General features: G+C 42.4%; 1 long non-coding RNA gene across 1 annotated transcript; it reads right to left on the bottom strand.

Annotated features, from left to right (window-relative positions):
- Nucleotides 1–10,051: 10,051 nt before the first annotated feature.
- LOC123770761 (uncharacterized) lies at nt 10,052–12,732 on the bottom strand. The gene is made up of 2 exons (XR_006774399.2): nt 12,671–12,732; nt 10,052–10,818 (listed from the first exon to the last, which is right to left on the bottom strand). It is a non-coding gene; the product is annotated as an uncharacterized lncRNA (long non-coding RNA).
- Between the last annotated feature and the right edge of the window lie 2,115 nt (nt 12,733–14,847).

The raw sequence follows: 14,847 nt of genomic DNA, 5'->3' as shown, positions 1-14,847 counted from the left end.
CGCCACTTAGGGCCAATCCCGTGGGTCAACGAGGGAAAAGAAACTGGTTCCCTGTTACTTACCTTCAAGGAAGGAGGGAGGGATGGGGAGGACGAGAGAGAGGTAGGGGCAGCGGGGGAAAAGTTTCCGCATACTTGAAAGTTTCACAATTTTTTTGTCTAGATGTGTAATTTTTAACACGTATAGTTTGGGTTGTTTTCTTGTTGTGAATGTTTTTGTAGAGAAGGGTTGTTTGTTGTTATTGGGATTGTGTTTAGTTTGATCGTTTAGTACAAGAACGTGCGAAGCATATTTGTATTTGCGAGTGCAAGAACGGCTTGGGCACTGCAGCGTGAGGTTCCTTGGAAATGCCCAGAGCAGGAATTTTCCGAGGAGGAGTTCTCGGAAGGGTGGTGCAAGGTGTGTTTCAACCCATCCTCTTGTTTAGGTAGTACCTATTGTGACGGTCGTTCCGTGAGCGCTTTGTCATGGGTTCGTATCCTGGCCGGGGAGGAATTACTGGGCGCAAATCCTTAACTGTAGCCTCTGTTTAACTCAACAGTAAAATGGGTACTTGGTTATAACAACGATTCTTCGCGGCGGGGATCGTATTCCAGGGACTTGCCCGAAACGCTAGGCGTATTAGTGACTGTACAAGAATGTAACAACTCTTGTATATATCTCAAAAAAAAAATAATAATAATAGGCAGAATTCATACGTTCTTAGCTTTTAGATAGTAGTATACTGACTAGTAAGGAATTCTTTTATGATAAGTGAAGCTAAAACACATACATAAATATTCCTAGGCCCTAGTATAGTACACATATGTACTATATTTGGCCTCAGATATCGTGTATTAGGCCTAGGGAGGTTAGGATAGGTTAGTTTAGTTTGTCAAAGCAACACAAGTAAAACAAATAGTTTTCCGGTTTGTCCAACTCAATAATTCAGATTTCTGCGTTCTAATTTCGTTGTACGTCGGTATAGTATAGCATACTATGGCCCTCGTCGTTACTATAAGTACTGCCAAAATAGGAGGATGGGCTGCATGATTAGCATGCAAGGAGGCCGCCGAGGGGGTGAAAGCCATTGCTATGCACTGCAGGAGGAATCTGGTATCAGAGGAACACCGTTGCCCAAATGAATGATTATCTTAGACAAGAATTTCCTCCCTTTCGTTGCTGAGAAGAAGAGCTCAAGACGTGACCGCCGGGTAACAGACAAGGAAAACTGTGGATTCTTTTTGGGTTATTTATCCTTTCTAATTTGGTTGCTTGAAGATACCAAAGTGCAGAGGGCGAACTTTCTGCTACTCTTTGGTGTAGATAGGCTTTGTTGAGGTGTGAGAGTTTTTTTGGCGATGATGTGTAGTTACCTTGAGGTTACCTTGAGGTGCTTTCGGGGCTTAGCGTCCCCGCGGCCCGGTCGTCGACCAGGCCTCCTAGTTGCTGGACTGATCGTATGAGTCACAGCCTGGTTGATCAGGTAAGGAAAACATTGTCAACTGATCGTCTCGTGGTGGTACATTTGGCTTTGATTTCGACTCACACTCGGAGATCCCGGGTTCGATTCCGCGGGTGGGACTGAAATGGTTTCTAGATAACATTTCTAGGACTAAAAAACCTTCTAGATAACATGACGCATGAACGGAAAACATCATTCATTGGAAGGCTACCAGCCATCCAGAAGGAGTGGGAAAGGAACAACAATTCTAATATACATGGGGCGGAGGCTATAGTCAGGGATGAAACTGAGGCTGAAACTCAGGAAGTTGCAAACTCTGACTCAGTAGGCCAGGATGTAGATGACAGTAAACTAGAAAGTGTACCAGACAGCACTGACAGCTCGATAGGTACAGACACCACGACGGTTCTCGATAGAGCAATTCAGAACAGAAGGACAGACTTATGCAAATTTTATGCAAAGGGCATATGCAGACATAGATATGCTGGTAATAAGAAAGGATTAGAATGCAGTTACCAACATCCCAAAAAATGTTTAAATATGCTTAGGAAAGGTGAGTGTCGATTTGGATCAATATGTAGGTTTTTCCATCCTGACATGTGCCAAACCTCACTGGAGGACAGAAAATGCTATGACCTTAGCTGCCCACACTTTCACGTGAAAGGCACGGAACGCTACATAAAGAGTGGCAAGCAGGATAATGAATTTGGAGGAAACTCTATAAATTTTTTATACCAGACCGGCAGAGAATTCAAAAGGAGCAGCATGGAGAGTGTATGGAACTGGATGCCAGATCCACTGGCATTCCAGAATTACAGATACAATTACCCACCGAAAGGGAACTACAACTACGACAGAAAACTGCCCTAGAACAATCAGTACTGGTCAGAACAAACTCATTATGTCCACGATTAATGGACGTGCCGAAAAAGTCTCCCATTCAAACTATCACTAATAGAGTAACCTCATTCATCTTTGCCAACATACAAGGACTGAAAACAGGAACAAACAACAAAGTACAGTTCATAAATGGCCTCCTCACGGAGTCAAATGCAGTATTTGGAGCTTTCACAGAAACCCATGCAGGGGAATTGTTGGACAGTGAGATCTGGATTCCAGGATATAACCTATACAGGTGTGATAGGAAAATTAGGTCACATGGAGGAGTGGGTCTGTATATTAGGGAAGACCTTGTATGCTCGGAGCTCCTAAACGTTACAAATGAGGTAGTAGAGGTACTGGGATTAAAAATAGAGAAAATAAATTTAGTGATTATACTAATATACAAACCGCCAGATGCAACGGCTGAGGAATTCACAGAACAGATAAGCAAAATAGAGAATAGCCTTGATAATTTGGAGAACCCGATACCTGATATTATCTTCCTAGGTGACTTCAACTTGCCTAGTCTCAGGTGGAAAATAGCAAACAATAATATTTTACCAGGAAATCTATCAGGACCTAACCAACCACAGATTAGAGAACTACTTAGATTCTGTGACAAATTTTCACTCAATCAGCAGATATCGGAGCCAACGAGAAATGAAAATATTCTAGATCTGGTCTTTACGAACAATGAAGACATTATCAGAGACATTACGATATCAGATACCACATACTCAGATCACAAACTCATTGAAGTGCAAACGACCATCAATACTCAGAATAGACCTAAAACGTTGATAAAGCGAGAGGGGCTATTCAGTAAATTCAATTTTAATAATAAAAGGATAGACTGGGAGATAATAAACAGGGAACTTACAAACATTCCATGGGGAACTGTTCTAAATAATACAAGTCCTACAGAAGGAATAGAAAAACTTACCTCAGAAGCGTATCAAGTCTGTCTGAAACATGTTCCTTTGAGGAAAGCCAGAAAGAGATCTAACGTAGAAAGAGAACGCAGACGACACTATAAACGCAGGAAAAAAAATAACGGAACTGCTTATGCAGACACGAATTTCCCGTCAAAGAAGGAATAATTTAAATAGGGAGATTGAAGAAATCGAGCGGAAATTGAAACACTCATATGAAACTGAAGAAAGGCAGTTAGAACAGAAAGCAATTCAGGAAATAAAGAAAAATCCAAAATATTTCTTCTCATATGCGAAATCAAAAGCAAAAACCACTGCCAGTATTGGACCTATTCGTACAAGTGAAGGTTCATACACGGAGGATGACAAAGAAATTAGTGAAATCCTAAAAAAGCAGTATGAGGACATGTTTAGCACTCCAATAAACAAAATGAAGGTGGAAGATCCAGACAATTTCTTTATGCGGGATATTCAAACCCCTGTAAATATAACTGATATAAACACGAGCGCACTAAATTTTGAAAAAGAAATTGAAAACATGCCCATGCACTCGGCCCCAGGTCCAGACTCATGGAATTCAATATTTATAAAGAAATGCAAAGTGCCGGTAGCACAGGCACTCAGTATAGTGTGGAGGAAGAGCTTGGACACGGGGGAGATACCAGATGCACTTAAAGTAGCAGACATAGCCCCTCTACACAAGGGAGGGAGCAAAGCATTGGCAAAAAATTATAGACCAGTTGCACTAACATCGCACATCATAAAAGTATTTGAGAGAGTGATTAGGAGTCAGGTCACCAATTTCATGGAGACCAATGACCTTCATAACCCAGGCCAACATGGATTTCGAGCGGGAAGATCGTGCCTCTCACAGCTACTTGAGCACTACGACAAAGTCACTGAGGCATTAGAAGAGAAACAGAATGCTGATGTGATATACACGGACTTCGCAAAGGCTTTCGATAAATGTGACCATGGCGTGATAGCACACAAAATGAAGTCAATGGGAATAACCGGTAAAGTAGGAAGCTGGATACTCAGTTTTCTGTCAAACAGGACTCAGCGAGTAACTGTCAACCATATAAAATCTAGTCCAAGTGCAGTGAAAAGCTCTGTACCTCAGGGTACAGTCCTTGCACCACTGCTTTTCCTTATTCTCATATCAGATATAGACAAAAATACAAGTCACAGCTTCGTATCATCCTTTGCAGATGACACAAAAATCAGTATGAAAATTACCTCGGCTGAGGACATTGAAAAACTTCAAGCTGATATTAATAAAGTTTTCGACTGGGCATCAGAAAATAACATGATGTTTAACAGTGATAAATTCCAGGTACTCAGGTACGGTAAAAATGAGGACCTTAAACATAATACAGAGTACAAAACACAATCAAATGTACCCATAGTAGGAAAACTGCATGTAAAGGATTTGGGAATAATAATGTCTGACGACCTAACGTTTAAGGAGCATAACCAAGCAAATATTGCGACAGCCAGAAAAATGATAGGATGGATTACGAGAACTTTCAAATCCAGGGATCCCATCACAATGGTTGTACTCTTCAAGACACTTGTGTTGTCCCGTCTTGAGTACTGCTCAGTACTCACTTCCCCCTTCAGAGCAGGAGAGATTGCTGAAATAGAGGGAATACAGAGAACATATACGGCACGCATAGACGCAATAAAGCACCTAAATTATTGGGATCGTCTCAAAGCCCTCCAAATGTACTCACTAGAAAGAAGACGAGAGAGATATCAAATAATATACACCTGGAAGATACTGGAGGGCCAAGTACCAAATCTACACAGTAAAATAACAACGTACTGGAGTGAACGACATGGAAGAAACTGTAGAATAGAACCAATGAAGAGCAGAGGTGCCATAGGCACAATCAGAGAACACTGTATAAACATCAGAGGTCCGCGGTTGTTCAACGTCCTCCCAGCAAGCATAAGAAATATTGCCGGAACAACCGTGGACATTTTCAAGAGGAAACTAGATTTATTCCTCCAAGGAGTGCCGGACCAACCGGGCTGTGGTGGGTATGTGGGCCTGCGGGCCGCTCCAAGCAACAGCCTGGTGGACCAAACTCTCACAAGTCGAGCCTGGCCTCGGGCCGGGCTTGGGGAGTAGAACTCCCAGAACCCCATCAACCAGGTATCAACCAGGTGTCAACCAGGTTATAGGCGCGTTTCTTGTCACCGAATGCGACTGTTCACCTAGCAGCAAATGGGTTCCTCGGGAGGTGGGCAACTGTTGTGTGGTTGCTTCCGGGGGAAGGTGGCGGGGTCAGCAGCTCAATTTGGGATGACCTCGATACAAGCCTAAAGTATATATTGACAGGCTTCCTGTCACCGACAAAACGAATTAATCAATGATGAGAATATGTAGTTATCAAAATTGGTTTTCTGTTGTCAAGAGTCAGGAAGCAACCAACCCACAGCACCCGCCTATTTACTGCTAGGTGAACAGAGGCATCAGGTAAAATGCCCAAACGTCTTGTGCCCTGCAGCGGGAATCGAACCCGGGGCCTTTCGTGTCTTGACCCGATGATGCTGGCTACTACGTCGCTCAGAGGCCTCGATGGGTTTTCCCACACATAAACACTTTCTCTTTCTCCGGAAATAGCCGGTAAGGGTCTAAAACCTGTAGCAACATGGCCACTTTTACGTCACAGTGACGTCACACACCTTGCCGGCGCCATATATAGAGCACATAATACGATATCTTACTTTCACTTAAGTTAGGTTCGGTAGATAATAGGTTAGGTTATGCTGAGATAAGATAAGGTAGGTTAGGTTGAGTTAGGATAGCTTAGGTTTGTTTATCATGATGACGAAGAAGGGCACATATTTTTCCCAGGTCTTAGACCCCACTCGAAATACCTGTTGGACACTGGTCCGTTTCTCCTCCTTGAGGGACGCGATGTTTCCATCCTGCCTTTCGGTTGAAATATTAGTAAAACATTCCTGCAACACTTTTCGCACTAAGAGATAGATTTCTAGGTACAACTTGTCCTCTCGAATAATACAGCGTAGTTAGACTGCTTTTATTTAGTTTTTTATAAAAAAAAAATCTTATAAATAGTTTTTATTGTAAATTTTAATATAATTTTTATTATAAATTTTTATATAGTTTTTATTATAAAGTTTTTATTATAATTATAAATTATTATAATTTTTAAATTTAAAATTATTATAAATTATAAATTATAATTTATATTTTATTATAAATTGAGTTTTTATTATAAATATATAAATCAGAGCGACCGCTAAATGGGCATGCTGTTGGCTCTATGCGTGGGTCCTCGGTGGTTTAGTAATTTAGTACATCATTTTTGTAACGTTGTACTTTTTAGTACTCGAAAAGACGGGTTGCGTAAGTGAATTATGTTAATGGTTTTAGCACTAAGAGATACTTTTACTCACTAGGGCGTAAGTTACCTATTATAATGGCAATGCTAGGCTTTATGTGCGCCTAGGCCTAAATTGATTGAAGTCAACCAGATGTCACAAAATAATTTAGTTTGTATATTGAATTTGGGTTGATGTCGTATGACCACGTGGTATTGTTTTTGTTTACATTGGAACTGCAGGTGACGTCACGCGGTAACATTGGTTTAATGTTTAGGTGCGGGTTGGTTGGAGACTGAATAGAGGCAGCACGTGACGTCACCGGGCCATTTGTACCAACACTGCCGGCCAACACTGTAAACATTTGGTCAATGTTTACAGTTCGGTCCAGCAACATTTCTGAGTTTAGTTTAGCGTTTCGAATGTTATAAGTATACACTCGAGAGACAAAAGTCATGTAAAGCAGCCATAGAAACTTGCTGAAAATTTGGCTGACATAAAAAAATTGGACACGTTTTTAGTAGTGTTGCAAAAACGTTTACAATTCTTAGTTATTGATTCCCAGTTAGGAATCTAATATTGAAAATCTTTCGCAACAATCAACACCAAACCCAAACCCAATCTGACAATTTCCATAACAACCAAGAAATCCAGTCACTTCTTAGTTTACCCCTAGTTCACCTCAGAACGCTCAGAGTATACCCCAGTTTACCCCCCCAGAACACCTAGTTGTCATACTCTAATGCTCACTGAAATCATAATAATATCTATTATACAGAACCAATCACCATTCTCAACAATACTAATATCCTCACCTCTAAACCCCCATAACAATTCATACATAGGATTAATGAGATATCCTAACTCACAATGCACTTGAAACGGTAATGTAGTAAAAAACTCAACAACATTGGTTTTTCAAGATCGATTAATTTAAGCTATCAAGGCGAGGGAGAATATCTTGGGAATAATTCGGCAAAGTTGGCTTGTATCGCTGTCCTGTCTTAAGCTTTTTGCATCCCCTTCCCCATCACTCCTAGGACAAAACGTTATTCGAGAGGATAGGTTGATTGAAGAGGACAATCAGCCTCAATCAATCAAGATGTGGCGCAATGGATTCTCCAAGACTTTACATAGAGCATGATACCTGCTTGATGGGGTTCTGGGAGTTCTACTCCCCAAGCCCGGCCCGAGGCCAGGCTTGACTTGTGAGAGCTTTGTCCACCATGCTGTCCCTTGAAGCGGTCCGCAGGCTCACATATCCACCACAGGCCGGTTGGTCCGGCACTTTTTGAAGAAAATTAGTTTTCTCTTGAAGATGTCCACGGTTGTTCCGGCAATATTTCTTATGCTTGCTGGGAAGATGGTGAACAACCGTGGACCTCTCATGTTTATACAGTGTTCTCTGATTGTGCCTATGGCACCCCTGTTGATAAGCATTGTCATAGGTGTCAATGGTGAACTCCCGGGGAACCTATTTACTGCTGGGTGAACAGGTACATTAGGTGAAAGTAAACGTGCCCAACCATTTATTTCCCACCCGTGATTCGAACCCTTGATTCCCGAGTGTGAGTCGAGAACGAACGCAACTGCACTACGGAGACCCTTACCTCCTGGGCTGTGATTGGTTGTCCATATTCGTCCTCGTTGAATATTGCACTCGTTATCCTGATTATTCTTGTCATTATACTTTGTTATCTTCCCTGCATACTTCTACAAGGAGGAGGAAGATGCATTGCTCCGCTTGCTAACAAGTTCCTTATCCTTACTCCCTTTGTGGGTGTATGTGGGCTGCAGGTTTTTGCTCAGCTTGCTTCAGCTTTCTGCATTTTTGCCATGTCTTGCAGAGGTTTGTGCCATATCTTGCAGAGGTTTCGCCATATCTTGCAGAGGTTTTGCCATGTCTTGAAGAGGTTTTGCCATGTCTTGAAGAGGTTTTGCCATGTCTTGCAGAGGCTTTGCCATGTCTTGCAGATGTTGTGCCATATCTTGCAGATGTTTGTGCCATATCTTGCAGGGGTTTCGCCATGTCTTGAAGAGGTTTTGCCATGTCTTGAAGAGGTTTTGCCATGTCTTGCAGAGGTTTGTGCCATATCTTGCAGAGGTTTTGCCATGTCTTGAAGAGGTTTCGCCATGTCTTGAAGAGGTTTTGCCATGTCTTGCAGAGGTTTGTGCCATATCTTGCAGAGGTTTTGCCATATCTAGCAGAGGTTTTGCCATATCTAGCAGAGGCTTTGCCATGTCTTGCAGAGGTTTTGCCATATCTTGCAGATATTGTGCCATGTCTGCTTCTCTTCCGGTGGGGCTAGTGAAGTCGACCCATTATTTTTATCTTGGCATTTTCTCTTGTGTGTGTGTGTGGCTACTTTACAGTTTTTTTAAAAACTCACGATTTTCTTTCAGTGGGTTGTCTCCGAAACTCTTTGTTTACGTGCCACAAAAGTTTCTTTGTTATCGAGATGTTTTATATACTCGTGTTCATTCCCTGTAGTTTTCTTGCTTTGAGGGGTTGAAACCTGCCATTCGTGCGACGTCGGGTTCTCAAGACGGCTCTCAATTTGGGTATTAAGATCGCCTACAAATTCATCTGACGGATGCGGGTGTATACAAAGACTCCCAAACCTGCATGTAAACAGAAAACACGTGGTCGTGGGAAGTCACGTGTTGTTTACTTTGACTCTCATAGCCGCATGTAAACAATAAAACACGTGGTCGTGGGAAGTCACGTGTTATTTATGTAAATATTGACTTAGTGCTTTTTTATCATAATTACCTTACATCATCCTCAAATGCATTCTCGTTTAAGTGCGAAACGCAGTTTCCATAGCAACCTGCACTTTTGCCCTAGCCTGCGTATAAGAGATCCAACCTCGTGTTCGAACCCTTGACATTCAAAACTTATCTCTGGTCGTGCGAGGGGTTGGGACACGCCTCACTCATCATAGCGGGGGAGACTGAATGCCAAGGTTACGATGACTAGGGTAGAGCTCTTGAATGCTGGCTAGTAGAAGGGTTAGTTGTAGCGATAATCCTGTTATTTAGCTACGCAATAGTGAATCTCAAGGACGAGTCATTTGCGTTTCGTATGTTAGCGTACACAGAGAATGATAAAAAGCAATGGATTTAGTATAGGTATGGTGCCATCTATACAATGGCAGGTCCACAATACATTGAATGCGACATAGTAATTGCCAGGATCAGGTTGGGCCACAAGCTTTACCACGTCCGGCGACAACAGGATAAACACACAAGGAAATCAGAATCACGTGATAACTGTATTAGAAATTCTTTGGAGCAGGACAAGGGAATGTTCTCTAGAGATTAAATATTCCGTTACGCTATCTTGATCGATAACATATTTTGGGCATCTTAGTGTAGGTCAACTTAATGCCTTAGCCTCTTTGACTATTTACCGAGGATGCAAATAATAGTAATATTGTTAAAAAAATACTTTATTTACGCTGCTAATTACTGAGTGATCAGTTACAACTGTCTAAATAACCATGATGAAAGGCTATTGTTTACACCGTAATCATCTCAAGATAACCGTGTCGGCGCTCCCGATGGAAAGGAAGGGGGGGGGGGGAAGAATTGTAAGGGAAAAGCGCCATGCCATTACGACTATATAGCACTTGGAAGGGTTCAGGATAAGGATTTGAGATGGGACGGGGGGAATGGAATGGTGTCCATAACCACTTGGACGGTCGGGGATTGAACGCCGACCTGCATGAAGCGAGACCGTTGCTCTACCGTCTAGCCCAAGTGGTTGGACTGATGAAGGCGCTGAAGGTGTTGATGTTGACGGGTGTTTGATGGTGGATATTAGGTGTTGGAAGTGCTGCAGATGTTGGAGACGCTCGTCAGCTTCCCTTCACAACACAAGATCACACATTTTGTTTGGTTTTATAATGGCGTCCGAGGAGATTCAGAGTCCTAGACACTACTGTCTTAAGTTTAACGACCGATTCCAAAGCGGCCGCCGCCAAATCCACCTCGTCCACCAAATCCGCCACCATGACCAAATCCTCTTCTGCCAAATCCACCGCTACCAAATCCACCTCGTCCAAATCCACCGCTACCAAATCCGCGTCTTCCAAATCCAAACTGCGCGTCAGCCAGGGCAAAGGGGTCGGGCATAGCGCTGGCTGGCCCCATCAGAGCAGCCAAGGTCACCACCACCACCACCACCAACAACATCGTACACTGAAAGATTGGAAGAAAATCGATTGAATTCCTCTTTGCATTTAACCGAAAAGAGGCACAGACCACAGGTCATTCTAATCTTTAGAACGCTACGTTGTTATGACTTTCTCCTAGGTAAATCATTTACTGTAAAATTAATAAAAATGTATATGTTTATCTCTCAGAATGTTCGGTAGTATGTTTATTGTTTGTGATGTGTGCCTATATATGTATGAACGTTGTACTGAACGGGGTGAGAATAGCTTGAGCTCCCTCATCCCTTGGTGTGTATTTTACCTCAATAAACTTATTTCAATTTCAATTTACTGTAAATTTGTGTAAACTAACCCAAGTATAAATTTATAAAACGAACATTTATGAATAAGTTTATGATTTGATTGAGTAGACTTCTAAGGTTAAGTGAAGAATTTTGAGGTATCATAAGCATTATAATGTAAGAATAGAGAACACGGCAGAAGGCTATAATTGATCCATATGAGACAGCTCCTATTTATGTCCACCCCAAACGCTTATGAACGGCACTTAAGGCACTTAAGGGGAGCCGGTCGGCCGAGCGGACAGCACGCTGGACTTGTGTGGTCCTGGGTTCAATCCCAGGCGCCGGCGAGAAACAATGGGCAGAGTTTCTTTCACCCTATGCCCCTGTTACCTAGCAGTAAAATAGGTACCTGGGTGTTAGTCAGCTGCACGGGCTGCTTCCTGGGGGTGGAGGCCTGGTCGAGGACCGGGCCGCGGGGACACTAAAAAGCCCCGAAATCATCTCAAGATAACCCACTCAATCTATCGAAACAGATACGCAGATATCGTCAATATTACAGTATACTTTAGTAACAGGAAATTTCAGTTCAGTACTTGTACGTTAATTCTTGCATGTTGGTATATATGCAGAATAACCCCATGTGAAAAATAGAGAATGCTTAACGCGTTTTCGGCTAATTCGCCTTCATCAGAGCACAGTAGAATGAAGCCAAAATTGGTATATATATATATCTAGGTGTATACCTCCAGAGGGGGGAGGGGCTGTTGTATATACCCTTTATAGAGCAAGCAGTATTACCATATCGGTGAACAACTCCTAGTTAATTCCCTGTGATATCACATATGCTATATCAGAAAAAATTATTATTGCAGTTCAAATGCCAAATAAGAATTGTTTTGAATCATTGTACTGACAGCAAGCTATTTCATCTCGTACATAAACAAACTAGGAGTCTGCCTCAACAATATACCTGCTCAAACTCCCTCCATGATCAACACTCACTATAATGTTAAATGTCTAGATCTGATAAAGAAAGATTACTGGTACGGATCTGAAAGATGGTGAACAATGTCGCGCCAGGATGGTGAACTATGCTTAGCCAGTAACTTAAGTGTCACACTAAGGTCGAATGACGCCTATCAACTCTTCCCACTATATAATTTATATAATTACATAATATACTATAAAGACTACAGTTTTAGTCTAATGTGACCGATGCATTTGCAACTGTAGTTGTTGAATGTGTATTGCTGTATTTACAATATATATATTATATATATATATATATATATATATATATATATATATATATATATATATATATATATATATATATATATATATATATATATATATATACAGACATGTATACCTGAGAGCTGATACCACGAGTCACAGCTTAGTATAGACATCTACATTATTATCACTGTGTAAATACAAATATTTTGTAACCATGAAATGTTATCAGAAGCACAGCTGAAGAACACGGTTTGAACACTATTGAATGAGTAGGTTTAAGTGGCCGTGAGGTGAGTAATGAGTAATATGAGGAAGATTATACCGGGATAAGTTTTAAGGGGGCTGTGTACTCACAAACTTCATGTTGAAAGAGATGATACTTCTCATTGACTGTAGCAGCTAGACCGGGTGCCGGGCCTTATATACCGGGATGGGGGCCCCAGCTGCTGCCAGTAGCCCCGCCCACTTAGGGCCAATCCCGTGGGTCAACGAGGGAAAAGAAACTGGTCCCCTGTTACTTACCTTCAGGGGAAGAGGGAGGGATGGGGAGGACGAGAGAGGTAGCGGCAGCGGGAGAAAAGTTTCCGCATACTTTATAGTTTCACGATTTTTTTGTCTAGATGTGTAATTTTTAACACGTATAGTGTGGGTTGTTTCCTTGTTGTGAATGTTTTTGTAGAGAAGGGTTGTTTGTTGTTGTTGGGATTGTGTTTAGTTTGATCGTTTAGTACAAGAACGTGCGAAGCATATTTGTATTTGCGAGTGCAAGAACGGCTTGGGCACTGCTTGGGTTCCTAGGAAATGCCCAGAGCAGGAATTTTCCGAGGAGGAGTTCTTGGAAGGGTGGTGCAAGGTGTGTTTCAACCCATCCTCTTGTTTAGGTAGTACCTATTGTGACGGGCGTTCCGCGAGCACTATGCCATGGGTTCGTATCCTGGCCGGGGAGGAAATGCTGGGCGCAAATCCTTAACTGTAGCCTCTGTTTAACTCAACAGTAAAATGGGTACTTGGTTATAACAACGATTCTTCGCGGCGGGGATCGTATTCCAGGGACCTGCCCGAAACGCTACGCGTACTAGTGGCTGTACAACAATGTAACAACTCTTGTATATCTCAAAAAAAAAATAGGCAGAATTCATACGTTCTTAGCTTTTAGATAGTAGAATACTGACTAGTAAGAAATTCTTTTATGATAAATGAAGCTAAAACACATACATAAATATTCCTAGGCCCTAGTATAGTACACATATGTACTATATTAGGCCTCGGATATCGTGTATTAGGCCTAGGGAGGTTAGGATAGGTTAGTTTAGTTTGTCAAAGCAACACAAGTAAAACAAATAGTTCTCCGGTTTGTCCAACTCAATAATTCAGATTTCTACGTTCTAATTTCGTTGTACGTCGGTATAGTATAGCATACTATGGCCCTCGTCGTTACTATAAGTACTACCAAAATAGGAGGATGGGCTGCATGATTAGCATGCAAGGAGGCCGCCGAGGGGGTGAAAGCCATTGCTATGCACTGCAGGAGGAATCTGGTATCAGAGGAACACCGTTGCTCAAATGAATGATTATCTTAGACAAGAATTTCCTCCCTTTCGTTGCTGAGAAGAAGAGCTCAAGACGTGACCGCTGGGTAACAGACAAGGAAAACTGTGGATTCTTTTTGGGTTATTTATCCTTTCTAATTTGGTTGCCTGAAGATACCAAAGTGCAGAGGGCGAACCTTCTGCTACTCTTTGGTGTAGATAGGCTTTGTTGAGGTGTGAGAGTTTTTTTGGCGATGATGTGTAGTTACCTTGAGGTTACCTTGAGGTGCTTCCGGGGCTTAGCGTCCCCGCGGCCCGGTCGTCGACCAGGCCTCCTGGTTGCTGGACTGATCAACCAGGATGTTAGACGCGGCTGCTCGCAGCCTGACGTATGAGTCACAGCCTGGTTGATCAGGTAAGGAAAACATTGTCAACTGATCGTCTCGTGGTGGTACACTTGGTTTTGATTTCGTCTCACACTCGGAGATCCCGGGTTCGATTCCCCGGGTGGGACTGAAATGGTTATAGGCGCGTTTCTTGTCACCGAATGCGACTGTTCACCTAGCAGCAAATGGGTTCCTCGGGAGGTGGGCAACTGTTGTGTGGTTGCTTCCGGGGGAAGGTGGCGGGGTCAGCAGCTCAATTTGGGATGACCTCGATACAAGCCTAAAGTATATATTGACAGGCTTCCTGTCACCGACAAAACGAATTAATCAATGATGAGAATATGTAGTTATCAAAATGGGTTTTCTGTTGTCAAGAGTCAGGAAGCAACCAACTCACAACACCCGCCTATTTACTGCTAGGTGAACAGAGGCATCAGATAAAGTGCCCAAACGTCTTGTGTCCTGCAGCGGGAATCGAACCCGGGGCCTTTCGTGTCTTGACCCGATGATGCTGGCTACTACGTCGCTCAGAGGCCTCGATGGGTTTTCCCACACATAAACACTTTCTCTTTCTCCGGAAATAGCCGGTAAGGGTCTAAAACCTGTAGCAACATGG

This window comes from Procambarus clarkii, chromosome 56, assembly GCF_040958095.1.
Source record: "Procambarus clarkii isolate CNS0578487 chromosome 56, FALCON_Pclarkii_2.0, whole genome shotgun sequence".
Lineage (NCBI taxonomy): Eukaryota > Metazoa > Arthropoda > Malacostraca > Decapoda > Cambaridae > Procambarus > Procambarus clarkii.
The sequence above is the reverse complement of the archived record's forward strand: the minus strand, read 5'-3'. Positions and strand labels throughout refer to the sequence as shown.